Below are 12,976 nucleotides of genomic sequence, written 5' to 3' on the forward strand. Positions count from 1 at the left end.
TCATGAGCTGCTTGGTTGCTTCAGCAAGAAGGCTGCAGCCTGCTGTCGCTGCTGGTGTCAGACAAGCAGCTGTTTTATTGGGACTGGGGCAGTACTTAAGGAGAGAGAATCCTGAATAATATTGATTATCTTGGTAACCAGAAAGGACTTTTGGTGGTCAGTAGCTTAATTAGAATAAGGGTAGGAACCAGGAGTAGGGTTATCAACACAAAGAGCTTGAGAGAAGATGAGGGAAGAGCAATATGATTCTCATAGACAGCATGACTTCAGGGCTGGGGTCTGATATATTTAAAGAAGCTTTTGCTGCTCATCTTAATATGATTTGCAGATTTATCCTCAAAATTTATTTTCTCGTTTGATATTTTTTGTCATCTTTTATTGGTTTTTAAAACTTTCCCAATCCTTTGGCCGACCATGAATCTTTTCCACATTGTACATTTTTCTTTCAATTTAATACTATCCTTAACTTCCTCAGTTGACCACTCCCTTTCCTATTATCCTTCATTTTCAGTGGGACATTTCATTGTTGAGTTATGAACTATTTTCATAAATAGATGCTTTGCTCCTTTTCTAGTCTTCTGCAGCCAGCTCTGCCGTTATTCCTTTGTAATTATCCTTACTTAAGTTTAGTACAGTTGTTTCAAACCCAGGTTTATCCCTCTCAAATGGAATATGAAATTATACCATGTTATGGTAACTGTTTTCGAGGGGATCTTTTACTCCGAGATGATTTATCAAACCTACATCATTCAAAATAACCTGACCATTGGTTAGATGCACATTATGTTGATCTATGAAACCATCTCAACTATACTGTGTGTATTCTTCCTCATGACTACTTTACCCATGATATACTGCCTTTTTTACATGATCTCATTGTTTCTTAATTTATTCTCGTAATATAGAAGTACTGTTCAGGGCCTACAGATTACTCCTACACTACCTTATTCCCCTTATTTCTTACCTTCACCAATGTGGATTCCATAGCTTCTGATCTAAAACAATTTCTTGCTATCACACTTATTCCATTCCATTCCATAATAACAAAGCTATCCCTCTTCCCTTTCTTTCCTGCCTGTACTTTCAAAAAGTTATATAAACCTGTATATTCAGGTCCCAGCTCTGATCTCTTTGTAACCATGCTTCTTTAATAGCTGTAAAATCATACTCATTAACCTCTATTTGTGTTGCCAATTAATTTATTTTGTTCTGAACACTATGTGTGTTCAAGTGAAAAGCCATTAGTTTTGCCTTTTTACCATTTTCTCTCCTTTGATACTATTTACTGCCATTTTTCTGTTTCTACACCATGCTATTTCCAATCTGACTCTGGATTTTGTTATCCAAATAGCTGCTCTTTAATGCTGCCATATCCATTGCTTTGTAAGGCTCTCCCAACACCTCCCCACCCCCCACTTAATTCATTTACAGCCCTAATTATTCAATTTACCAGGACACTGGCTCTAGCATGGTATAAGTGAAGCCTGTCCCATCAGAACATTTGTATCTATCCCATTACTGGTAGGAGTGGCCAATGAACTGAAACACACTCTACCCATATCAACCTTTGAGCCACATATTTAATTCCTTCATTTTATTTTCCCTGTGCTAGCTCATCACAACTCAGGCAGTAATCCAAAGGTCGTTTTTTTAATTTAGCTCATAATTGTTCAAAATTTTTTCTAGTCCTATCAAGGTCATTGGTATCAATATGGATGATGACATCTGGATCTTCTTATCCCATTCCAAGTTCTACTTCAGCCCCTCGGAGATGTTCTTAACCTTGGCACTGGTCAAGCAAAACTCATGATTGCAGAGAACAGTATCTGTTCCTAACCATCTAACTATATTATCCCCTACCTAAACTATATTCCTATTTCCTACCTCCACTTGAATGGCTCTCATAGCAAAGCACCACGGTCAGTTCACTGATCCTCCCTGACATCCTCACTCCAGTCGACATAGCTTGCAAGAACTTCATAACTGATGGGCAATTCCAGGGGCTGAATTTCCTCAGACACAACCCACTAAGTGAAGTGACGAATTCAGATGCTGGAGATCAGAGTCGAGAGTATGGTGCTGGAAAAGCACAGCGGGTCAGGCAGCATCTGAGGAGCAGGAGAACCCTGTCATTTATCTCTCTACCCCCTCGGATCACAAGTCTCATTCCTGGGCTTTTGCCCGAAACATTGATTCTCCTACTCCTCGGACACTGCCTGACCTGCTGTGCTTTTCCAGCACCACACTCTCAACAACCCAGTAAATGCACACTCCTGTGTCACCTGCAGTTACACCCTCCTGTCCCTGAGCACAGATCAAATTTGAATTTGATCAGAGATGTCTCTATCTGCTGGAGGAAAGTACCCAAGTCACGTTTCCCTTCCCTGAAGTGGCACAATGCCTGGAACTCAGGTTTTAGCTCATCAACTTGAGTCTGAAATCCCTTGGGCGGCAAACACTTATTATAAATGTGACCACTTTGGATCACTTTGGTGTCCAGTAGCAGTACATCACCTATCCTTCCATCCCGAAGATACTGATTTAATTTATACACTGCTTTTTACATTTTATTGTAATGATTATTTTATTTATAATTAACCAATTTCTTTAGGAAAAAATAGAGAAAGGACAAACATTGAGACCTAAACACAAATTGAGCACGTTACTTTTACATTGAGAGCAAAAATATTCACCGATTCTACTCACCCATCCAACCTCTTTCCCTGCATTCGTGTCATGCTGCATTTCGTGACATCACTCTGGTGTTGGTCTCGCTGCAGGTCAGCCTCTCGAATCTTGCCTTTTGTGCTTCCCCACTCACCTCGTTTTCTGGTGTGCTTGTTTCTTACAAGAAACCTTATGTAGAGCATCTCTGCTCACCTTTGTACTGCCTTCCCACCTGAACCAAATTTCCAGTTCACTCACTTGGCCTTCATCACATTCTCATTTTCAGTGGCCCTACTCCTCACTGACAATGAATGACTAAGTCAGTTGTCTGTTACATCTGTTTAACTCTACAGCCCTTTGACTTAAGAGAGTAGACATTAAGGTCATGTCAAGCATATGGGAGAGTAATGATTATACTCAGGACTAGAATGGAGGTTAATTATTGTAACATGGAACTAGATGTTGGACCATATAGTGGAAGATTAAGAAAAAAAGCTTTGGTATTGTTAATCACTGTGTACAGAGCTACATCAAACATATTTACCAATAACTCTTCTTTTATGTATTCAAAATCATTGAACATTCTCAAAGTACAGGATTTGCAACATTTGGCCTTTACAAAAATCACCTAGCAATCAACACCTAGATGATTCTTGCCTCTCAAATCTAGGATCATTTTAATTGTCCAACAAGGTCTGGAACACTATTGCATGCATGTTTGACTTCTTTTTTGGTTTCATAAATTCAACCAGCTGATAGGTTGTACATGTGTAATGAAAGATAAACATTTCCAAAGTAAGACACTAAGCTGAAATTTAATTTGCAGGTGCATGTGGGTTTTGTCATTAGTTGAGTGATTAAAACTGGGGAAATTGGCAGCATGTCAGGAAACTGGTTCCAAACTATCAACTTCTGTATTTAATTGCAGCGTATTTCTCTGCATGTCAGCAACATCCTCAAGAGAAGCAGATTCTCAATTTCAATGTATTCATTGTTCAATACAGCAATATTAATGTGGCTGTGGGTTTACAGCTTCCTGTTCTTCAAACTCACCAATTAAAGGCAATAAATGCCATCAAAGGTACAAGAACAAAATACTTCAGGGAGTATGCAAATATCACAGATACTTTCTTGTCTGCTTGGGGGTATGGTTTTGTTCACAGTACATCTAATCAGAGATTGCTTCAAATGTGTTAGATGTTACCTAGGTAACTTTGGGTGTCACATTGACAACTATAGAGATGCTTGCAAACCTGATCTGTATTTTAGAGCTCTGATTCATCAGATTAGCAAGGGTGCTGCTCCTTTCTCCATTGGCTGGTGAGTTGGGGCTGTCACTTGTAAGGCTAATGCTTGATGACCATCCCTAATTGCCTTTGAGAAGGTGGGAAAGTGGTGATGAATAACTGCTGTTGTCAGTTTGCAGCAGGTACACCCACAGAGCAATTGGGAAGGATTGTGACCCAATGACCATGAGGGAACAGAGATAAAGGTCCAAGACAAGATATGTGTGAATTAGATGGAATCTGCAAGTGATGGCACTTTTAACCTTTTCTCCTAGACATTAGATATTATAATTTGGAAGATGTTGTTTGAAGAAGCTTTGGTAAATATCAGCAGTGCATCTTTTAGATGATACACACTGCTGCCATGGTGTACCAGTGATGGACAAAATGAATGTTGATTATGGTCTGTGGAGTACCAATCAAGTGGGTTGCTGTTGGCTTGATTGGTGTTGAATTTCTGGGTGTACGTTTGCTCGCTGTGCTGGAAGGTTCATTTTCAGATGTTTCGTCACCACAGTCACCCAAGGAAGCCCAAACATATAAATAGAAAGCAGGAAACACAAGTAGCTTCGTCCAGAGGCTCGCTGAAGATGTTACCTAGCATGGTGATGAAACATCTGAAAATGAACCTTCCAGCTCAGTGAGTAAACCTACACCCAGAACCTCAACCTGAGCAATAAATCTTTTCAAAACTTGGTGTTGAATTTCTTAGGCATCATTGGAACTGCATCGAACCAGGAAATTGAAGAATATTCCATGTAACTCAGGCCTTGTGCCTTGCTGGATGAGTTTTAGTGAATCAGGTGACAAGTTACTTGCTGTAGAATTCCCAACTCCAGCATCCTTCCTGTCATCACAGCATTTATATGGCTGGCCCATTTAAGTTTTTGGTCAATGTTAACTACTGGGATATTTGTGGTAAGGCATTCAGTAATAATAACGTTGTTGAACATGATGAGAATGGTTTGTGGGTGGAATGACCTTCCAGAGGAAATGGTAGATGTTAAAACATTTTAAAAACATTTGGATAAGTGCATGAATGGGAAATGTCTGGAGGGATATGGGCCAAACACAGGCGAGTGGGACTAGTTTAGACTGGGAACATGGTTGGCATGGACTAGTTGGACTGACGGGTCTGTTTCTATGCTACATGACTTCCTGGTTCTTGTAGGATTGGTCATTGCCTGGCACTTAACATTAATGTTCATTGTTAATTATTAGTCCAAATCTCCATATTGTCCAATCTTGCTGCAAACATTTATTTATTAATTGTTCATTATATGAGGAATTCTGGTTGGATCATGTCAGGGATTGTTTGGCCCTGTTATTAGCTGCTAAAATTGTTCACCATTTCAGGATCATCCTGGGATGCAAAGATATCCTAAGTCTTAATTTCTCAACTGAAAACTATATTCTTAAGCTGCTCTCTGCTGTGCTTCACTTTCAGCTCCACACAACTCTTCCTGTGTAAGAAGTTCAAGGCTATCTGATCAGCATCCTTCTACTTTCCAAACCAGCAATGAACTCATATCCTACTCCAGTTTCTCTCTCATCCCTCCTCATGCCTTTTCTAAACTCATCTTACCAACATGACCAATAACTTGTTCCCTTGATTCTTCTCCGACTATGTGCTAACCTCTCGATTTTCCCTCTTCAGAAGCATGTTGGTCAATATAGTAGATGGTTCTTTCTGTTCAGATGTTATCTTTTACTTCCTTTAGTCTGTCATCATCAACTCTTTTTCTCAGAAAAATAGACTTCAAAATAGTGTTCTCAAAAACTGCTATCCCATCTCGGAAATCCCTTTCCCTTCCAAATGTGGTTGCCTCCTAAATCTGTGGCTAATTTTCCCAAAATTCAATGTGAATCCTTTCAATTAAGTTTCTGCCAGCTCTACAGAACTGAAAACTCTCTTATCAAAGTCAAAATGACTATTATTTTCGTCTTTCACACTCTTGACCTGACTGCAACTTTTCACAAGGTTATTCATAGTTCCTCCAATGCTTCTCCACTGTCATGCAGTGGGATTGAACTGTTCCCTTCTGGTTCCATTCCTATTTCCCTGCTTTAGTTAAAGTACCATTCACAATGGCTTTTCTTCCTGCTTCAAGACCATCACGTCTGGTGTCTGCCAAAGACCCACCCTTTCTCTGCCTATTTCCCATCTATGTGAGCCTTGCCAGCAACATTAATTGAAAGCATGGCATTCATTTTCACATATGTACAGTGACACCTGAACGGCTGTTCATCAGTACAAGGCATAAATCAGAAGGGTGATAGAAACACTTCACCTATCTGCATGAGACAAACTCCAACACTCAAGAATTAGCAGGACAAAGCAGACTGCTTTACTGACACCCCAGCCCTAATTTTAAACATTCACTCCATCCACGAAGGTGTCACAGCAACTTGCTAAGACTGCTCCGAAAGCAGTTAGCAAACTCATGACCTCTATCAAAGTGAAGGACAAAAGCGGCAGATGCACAGGAGCACCACCCCCAATAAGTGCCCTTCCAAGCTACACACCATCCTGACTTTAAATTAAACTATTGGCCCTTCATTGTTGTTGCATCAAAAATTTGGAACCTCCTGCCTATTAGCACTGTGGACTGCAGAGGTGTAAGGATATTCTCGAGGGCATCAGGGATTGGAAACAAATGATGGTCTGGACACTGATATCTAAAGATTTTATTTTTAGAAAGCTAAGACACATAGCTCTATTGTACTGTCACTCCTGGTGACCTCGTCACTGTTGCTAAATTATCAGACTGCTTCTTTTAAATCTTGTACTGGCTGAGCAGAGGTTTCCCCCACTTAGGTATTGGAAAGATTGAAAGCATTGCTTTTGGTCCCCTGTTCAAACATTATTCCTGAACCATTATCCCACTCACTCATAACACCAGAGACTAAACCAGTCTGTTCAGAATCTTATGATCATTTCTGACCTTGAGGTGAGCATTCAAATATATATTTGAGCATCATTAAAACACTAAGACTGTATATTTTCACCTCAGCAACATTATTCGACTTTGCCTCTGACTTAGCACAGAAATGCTACTGAGGAGACCTTTGCAGGGTTAACTCAACAGGGTGTGTTTTTATTACATCTAATGTTAATGTTGATGCCACCTTAATTTGTTCCTATTTGACTGTTGTGGTATGACATAAATGTCAATGCTGCTTGTTTGGCCATTTCAGAAGGTAATTAAAAATCAACCACCGTGTTGTAAACCTGTAATCACACGTAGGTCAGGCTGGATAAGGGTGGCAAATTTATTTCCCTAAAGCAATTAACCAGATGGGTCTTGGTGACAATCAGGTAGTTTCATGATCACCATTAGTGAGACTAACTATTTTTTAACTCACTCTTAGGACTTGGGCATCACTGGTTGGCCAACATTTGTTGCCATCCCTAGTTGTCCTTGAGAAGGTTGTGGTCAGCTGCCTTCTTGAACCACTGCAGTCCATGTGCTGTAGGTTGACCCATAATGCACTTAGGGAGGGAATTCCAGGATTTTGGCCCATGACAGTAAATGAATAGTGATATATTTCCAAGTCAGGATGTGAGTGGCTTGCAGGGGAACTTTCAAGTGGTGGTGTTCCCATATATCTGCTGTCCTTCCAGACAGACATGGTTGTGGGTTTAGACGGTATTGACTAAGGATTTTTGGCAAAGTTCTGTTGCTGAGCACCAGTAATAAAGGGAATGGATGCTTGTGGATGTGGTGTCAATTCCGCAGGGTGCTTTATCCTGGGTGGTGTCAAGCTTCTTGAATGTTGTTTGAGTTGCACTCATTCAGGCAAGTGGGGAGTATTCCATCACACTCCTGACCTCTGCCTTGTAGATGGTAGACAAGCTTTGGGTAGTCAAGAGATAGTTACTTGCTGCAGTATTCCGAGCTTTTGATCTGCTCTTGGAGCTTCTGGATCTGTAGCTTCAGTATCTGAGGAGTCACAATGGTGCTGAACATTGTGCAACCATTGGCAAATATCCACATTTCTGGCCACAGCTGAAGATGGTTGGGCCTCAGACAATATCCTTAGGAACTCCTATAGACAGATCCTAGGACTGAGATGACTAACCTCAAGCGACCACAACCATCTTCCTATGTTTGAGGTCTGAATGGAGCCAGTCTGCCCCCGATACCCATTCATTCCAGTTTTGCTAGGGTTCCTTGGACACATGTGGCCTTGGTGTGAAGGGCTGTCATTCCCACCTCACCATTTCATATTTGGTCAATTGGATTGCTAGCATTTGAACTTGTGTCTTTAATCCAGACCACTTGGTGGGAAAAGACCAAACATGGGCAAGATGGAGAAAATAGCAGCAAGCAATGGTGTTGATGTGACTGAGAAATGAAACAGAAGCAAACCAATTTAATATTGTGTAGCATATTTTTGTGCATATCTTGAAAAAAACTACAAATCTTTATCCTTTCCCTTCCTAGAATTTGTATGAGACAGAATCTCTAGTTTCAGCAGAGGTGAGGGAGCTTACTGACTGCTGTGAAGGGATAGATTGGCCATTGTTACACAAAGCAACATGTGATAATATTGAGGTAGAGACGGTGGAGTGTGTGGAATGGTAATGGGAGACAAAGCTCAATTCCTAGGACCCATCTCATGCTTATCCCTCGCATGACCCAGCCATACCTCACACAGTTAGTGATGGGCCGCAGTTAAGTGGGATGATAAATGTTCAGGACGAGGATTAGGGCATCATTCAAGCTATGTGTACCACTAGTAAAAACTCTTGCATGATTGCCATGTTTGATGATTTGTGCAGTGAACAAAGACATCATTTCAAAGGCATACAACATCATGTCACTCACAGTGAAAGCAACTCCTCCTATCTCTCTGCAAAGATGCAACATAAGGTTTGAAAACCTTTCAGAGTGTTGCACACTCTTCATCAACAGTTGCAGCTGAGCAGAGCTTGGAACACCCAGACTCCTTACAGTTGTCCATGCCTTCACAAACTGATCTCACTCTCTTATTATGTGCAGGAGTTGAAAATCCAATTTGTGCCTTAGTGTCTCCCTGCTGTGTGAGTATCTAAAGCTGGTGCATGATCTGAGGTCTCTTATGATGATGTATCCTCATAGGGAGTCAGGTCCTCTGAGAAGTTACTATCTTTCTCGAAGACCACCTTCTCCAGGGCACTTTGAAGATTCAAGAAATATCTAGAAAAATGCTTGAAGTGATGGTTATACACATGCTCATCTCAAATCATTGCAAATAGCTTGTCGACGTAAGTGAGTGCTCAATGAATGCGGCTGCTCGATACTTAATTTAGTCACGAGGTAGTTAGGAGATTCCAACTCTCCACCTCCACAACCAGATATGCCAAGATCCCATTAATATGCAGAGAAAGTGAGATGGTTGGAGCACTTCTGTGACCCTGTTTCTCCTCCTGTTCTGCGTTCTCTTCCTATAAAAGGAGGAAGGGAGTTTTGAATAAGAATCGTGATATGTAATGAACAGTTGGATGGACAGAAGTAGTTGAAGGGGAGATGTGAGAGAGGCCTAACATTACTTCAAGATAAGGGAGCAATGTCAGTTGTGGACAGACTCATAAGGATGTGAGGATGTGCATGGACAGAGAGGTGGATGTGCCTGAAAGGTAAGCTAACATGAGCAGTGAAAATTCAGAGCAGGGCATTAGTTTGATATACACATCAGTATATTGGTGAACATATTCATCTTTCCTACACTACTTAGTGGGAAAATCACTTTCAACATTGCATCCACAAGCATAACCCTACACCCCTACTTCTGACCTCATGGACTTCATATGGCTAACTGTTTCACTAGCAAGTCACTTCCTCCCAGTAGGAAAGAGTACCCCAGAATCGCATCCAGAAATGCAGGCACAACTTGTCAGCTTGTGGAATGCAGCCTGTCAGTTCCTTTTGTTCTAAAAGCTAAAAGCTTGACATGTTCCTTTCAACACTGAAGTTGAAATTACCTTCATACTAACTCACATTAGTGAGTTGGAAAATCTGGAAATAATAGGCAATTCTGTGACTGAAGTTAAAACACTGATAGACATGCCAAATCTTACTTCTAATAGTCACTTAACTGCTACTTCCCCATTCACTGTTCCTACTGTATTGGGACCTATCCAGCCTATTGAAACCAGTGTTGTCAGGATCAGCCTCAAGTAACATACAACACTGGCTACTTATAATTATATTATTTGTTGCTTTAATTCTTCTCCAATTCATTCTTAAAACAGTGACTCACATTGAGCTAAAGGTTGCCTACTTGGGGATTACTTGTTAATGAAGCCACACAAAGAGAGCCATCAGGATCATTAACCACGAGCATCAAAATGTAAACTTGTATATACACAGGCACATAAGAACTTTACAACAAGTTAGGGATGAGAAGTGTAGCTGATTTCCCTCTCCCTCCCTTCCTTAGCCCATAAAACTAGTTTTAGCAATCCCAAACTAATTCAGGGATTAATAGTCTTTTGGTCTTTGAATTATCTGAAATTGGTCAATCCTGCCATAGAGATATTCTGTTTGCTTTCTATGTTTGTATATTACAGGTTGATCTCACATTGTGATATTTACTCTGTTAGGTGAGCTGAGCTACTGCTGGATTCCTGCAGATTGGCGATTCTCTACGTTAAGGTCACAAATTCACCCAGTTCAGTCTTGGTCTGATTTAGTTCATGTTTGCACACCTTTTGCCCTATTCATTCTTAACTGCATTCCATTTGCTTTTCTGACCCACACAATTCAAAAAGACCGAGGCAGGAAAACGGGGCCATTCACCACAGCGGGTGGCCTCAATGCCAGGGGCATGTCAGGTCAATGGAGTCCGAGCTAAACAGCAATTATTGAGCATCGTAATCTCATTGGGAAGCATACACTGAAGAATGCTGGGAGTCAATGTGGGACTTCAAGTGGCTGACTGTGAAGAATAGAATAGTGCGCCTGAATCTCAGTATCACAGCATGAAGCACTGCACTGTTTGTAGAACTCGGAAAGGGATTGGTTAGTGCTAAGTTGGCAGCCATATTTCACAGAATCATAGGAACATATAGCACAGAAAGAAGCCATTTGGCCTTGGTGAGCCTGTTCTGGATTGCTAAAAGAGCAATCATTTTTATTCTCACATCCCTACATTTTGTTCATAATGCTAAGAATCCTCATCCTCTGAAACCTTGTCTAATAGATTTTGAAAATTATTTACAGAATCTATTTTCATGACATTGACAGGTACATGCTTCAGGATTTGACACCTCGAAGTGAGAAAAAGTCTTCTAGACTTTTCAACAATGATCGCCAAATTAACGGTATCTAATTATTGACTGATTTCACAGAGAAGATGAGATTCTTTCTTTATCAACTCTATCCAAACCCTATTGCTATCAGTGATTCTTTTAATGGATGAATTATGTGACAATATTTAATTTCAGAAATATATAGTAGAGCATATTGACAGCTACATGTTCTCCTCCTCTAACATTTACAGCAAATGGAATAGCTTGTAGAGTTATGAAAAACAGCCAGCACAAGAACAATGCCCTGAATGGCTTCCTTCTGGTTGTATGAATGCAAATTGTGCAAACAAAATGGTTGAAATGTTGATAAATAAAAAGATTTATTACAAAGAATCTATTGAGTTCCACTGCAGAAAATAACCCTTCAGAATGTAATTGATGAAGAGTTAAATTAGGCAAGGACTTGATATAAATAGTAGGCATAGTTTCAATATAGGATTGATAGATATGAAAGCGATCACTTCTAGGGAAAGGGAGCTGGTTCTTGTCTCTTCTCAGTAGGGAAAGGCTACCATCTTGAGAATTTTAAAAATGTACATAACGATACATTATATATGTAAGACTATACGTGTTCCATGTTCAACATTAATAATAAGACAAAACAGGCATTGAGAAGTTTTAGTTCCTTGATGCAATATAAATTAAAATACTAAATATCAATATTATTTTAATTTGACTGTTACGTAGAAATAAAATCTGCAGTCAGAGTTCAAACCCACATTCTGTAGAAGTATGATGATGCAACTACAATAGCAGTTATTGCAGAAGGATTCTGAATAAATTATGAAATTCAACTAAACCAAACAATTTATTTTACATCTGATATTTTACAAGAATTCACAAAGGATAATTGATTTTGTTTTACGAATACTTAATAAGGTAAAATGGTAAAGCAAATTAGAAAGCAATACATCTTTTGAGCTTTTGGCTGTCAAAGTGAAGTTTTAGAATTTTAATAAGGTAAATGCTTCCATTATCAGCCTGTAACAATGTTGGCCATTGACCCATGCACATTCCTACCAACGTATACAGCTTTCAAGAAACCTGCTTTATTATTCATATAGCACGTCATGTTAAAAGAAAAACATGCTATAATAATGTTTCCATACTGTAGAGATACTGTACAAACAAAGCGTAAATGCAGGCAAACAGATTTATTTTGTGTCACTGTTTTTGCTCTATATGATACACATTTCAGTTAACTTGCATCGAATTATACACAGTACCTTTACGATTTAATGTATTTTTCTCTACAACATTTCTGGCCAAACAGACAGTAATGCAAAAACTATGAAGATTTGCTAAATGGTGAAATTTAATAGATTTAAATACACAACATGCACATATAGCCACCCTCTCATCACCTTAATGGCTTGTTTTACACAGATTAGAAATCATAACCATGAAAATCACTATTTACATAAGTAACAGAATAAAGGTCAATTCGTTAACACCAGACTAAATTTCTTGCACCCTTTCCCAGAGATCACTGATTTTTTTGAAAATTCCAGGTTCTGCAAACCATACCCCTTCTTGCTTGATATAGGTCAGTGAATCAGTTAAACATTATCCATGATGTGTGACTTTACATTGATGAAATTGATACAAAAATGAAAAATGGCATAATTTAATAACTTAAATTCAAAATGGTTTCAAACTTGTCAGCTTCCTTTTACAAAATTACCTTAAAAGTTAACTCATTCCACATTCTAGTAAACTTAGTAAG

At 39.5% G+C, this 12,976-nt stretch overlaps 1 protein-coding gene across 22 annotated transcripts in view; it reads right to left on the reverse strand.

Moving 5' to 3' along the window:
• The window catches only part of LOC140477357 (cAMP-regulated phosphoprotein 21-like), a 448,868-nt gene that overhangs the window by 183,092 nt on the left and 252,800 nt on the right, over positions 1-12,976 (reverse strand). The gene's annotated exons all lie outside the window — the stretch shown is intronic.

This window comes from Chiloscyllium punctatum, chromosome 5 (assembly GCF_047496795.1).
Source record: "Chiloscyllium punctatum isolate Juve2018m chromosome 5, sChiPun1.3, whole genome shotgun sequence".
In the NCBI taxonomy this organism is placed as follows: Eukaryota; Metazoa; Chordata; class Chondrichthyes; order Orectolobiformes; family Hemiscylliidae; genus Chiloscyllium; species Chiloscyllium punctatum.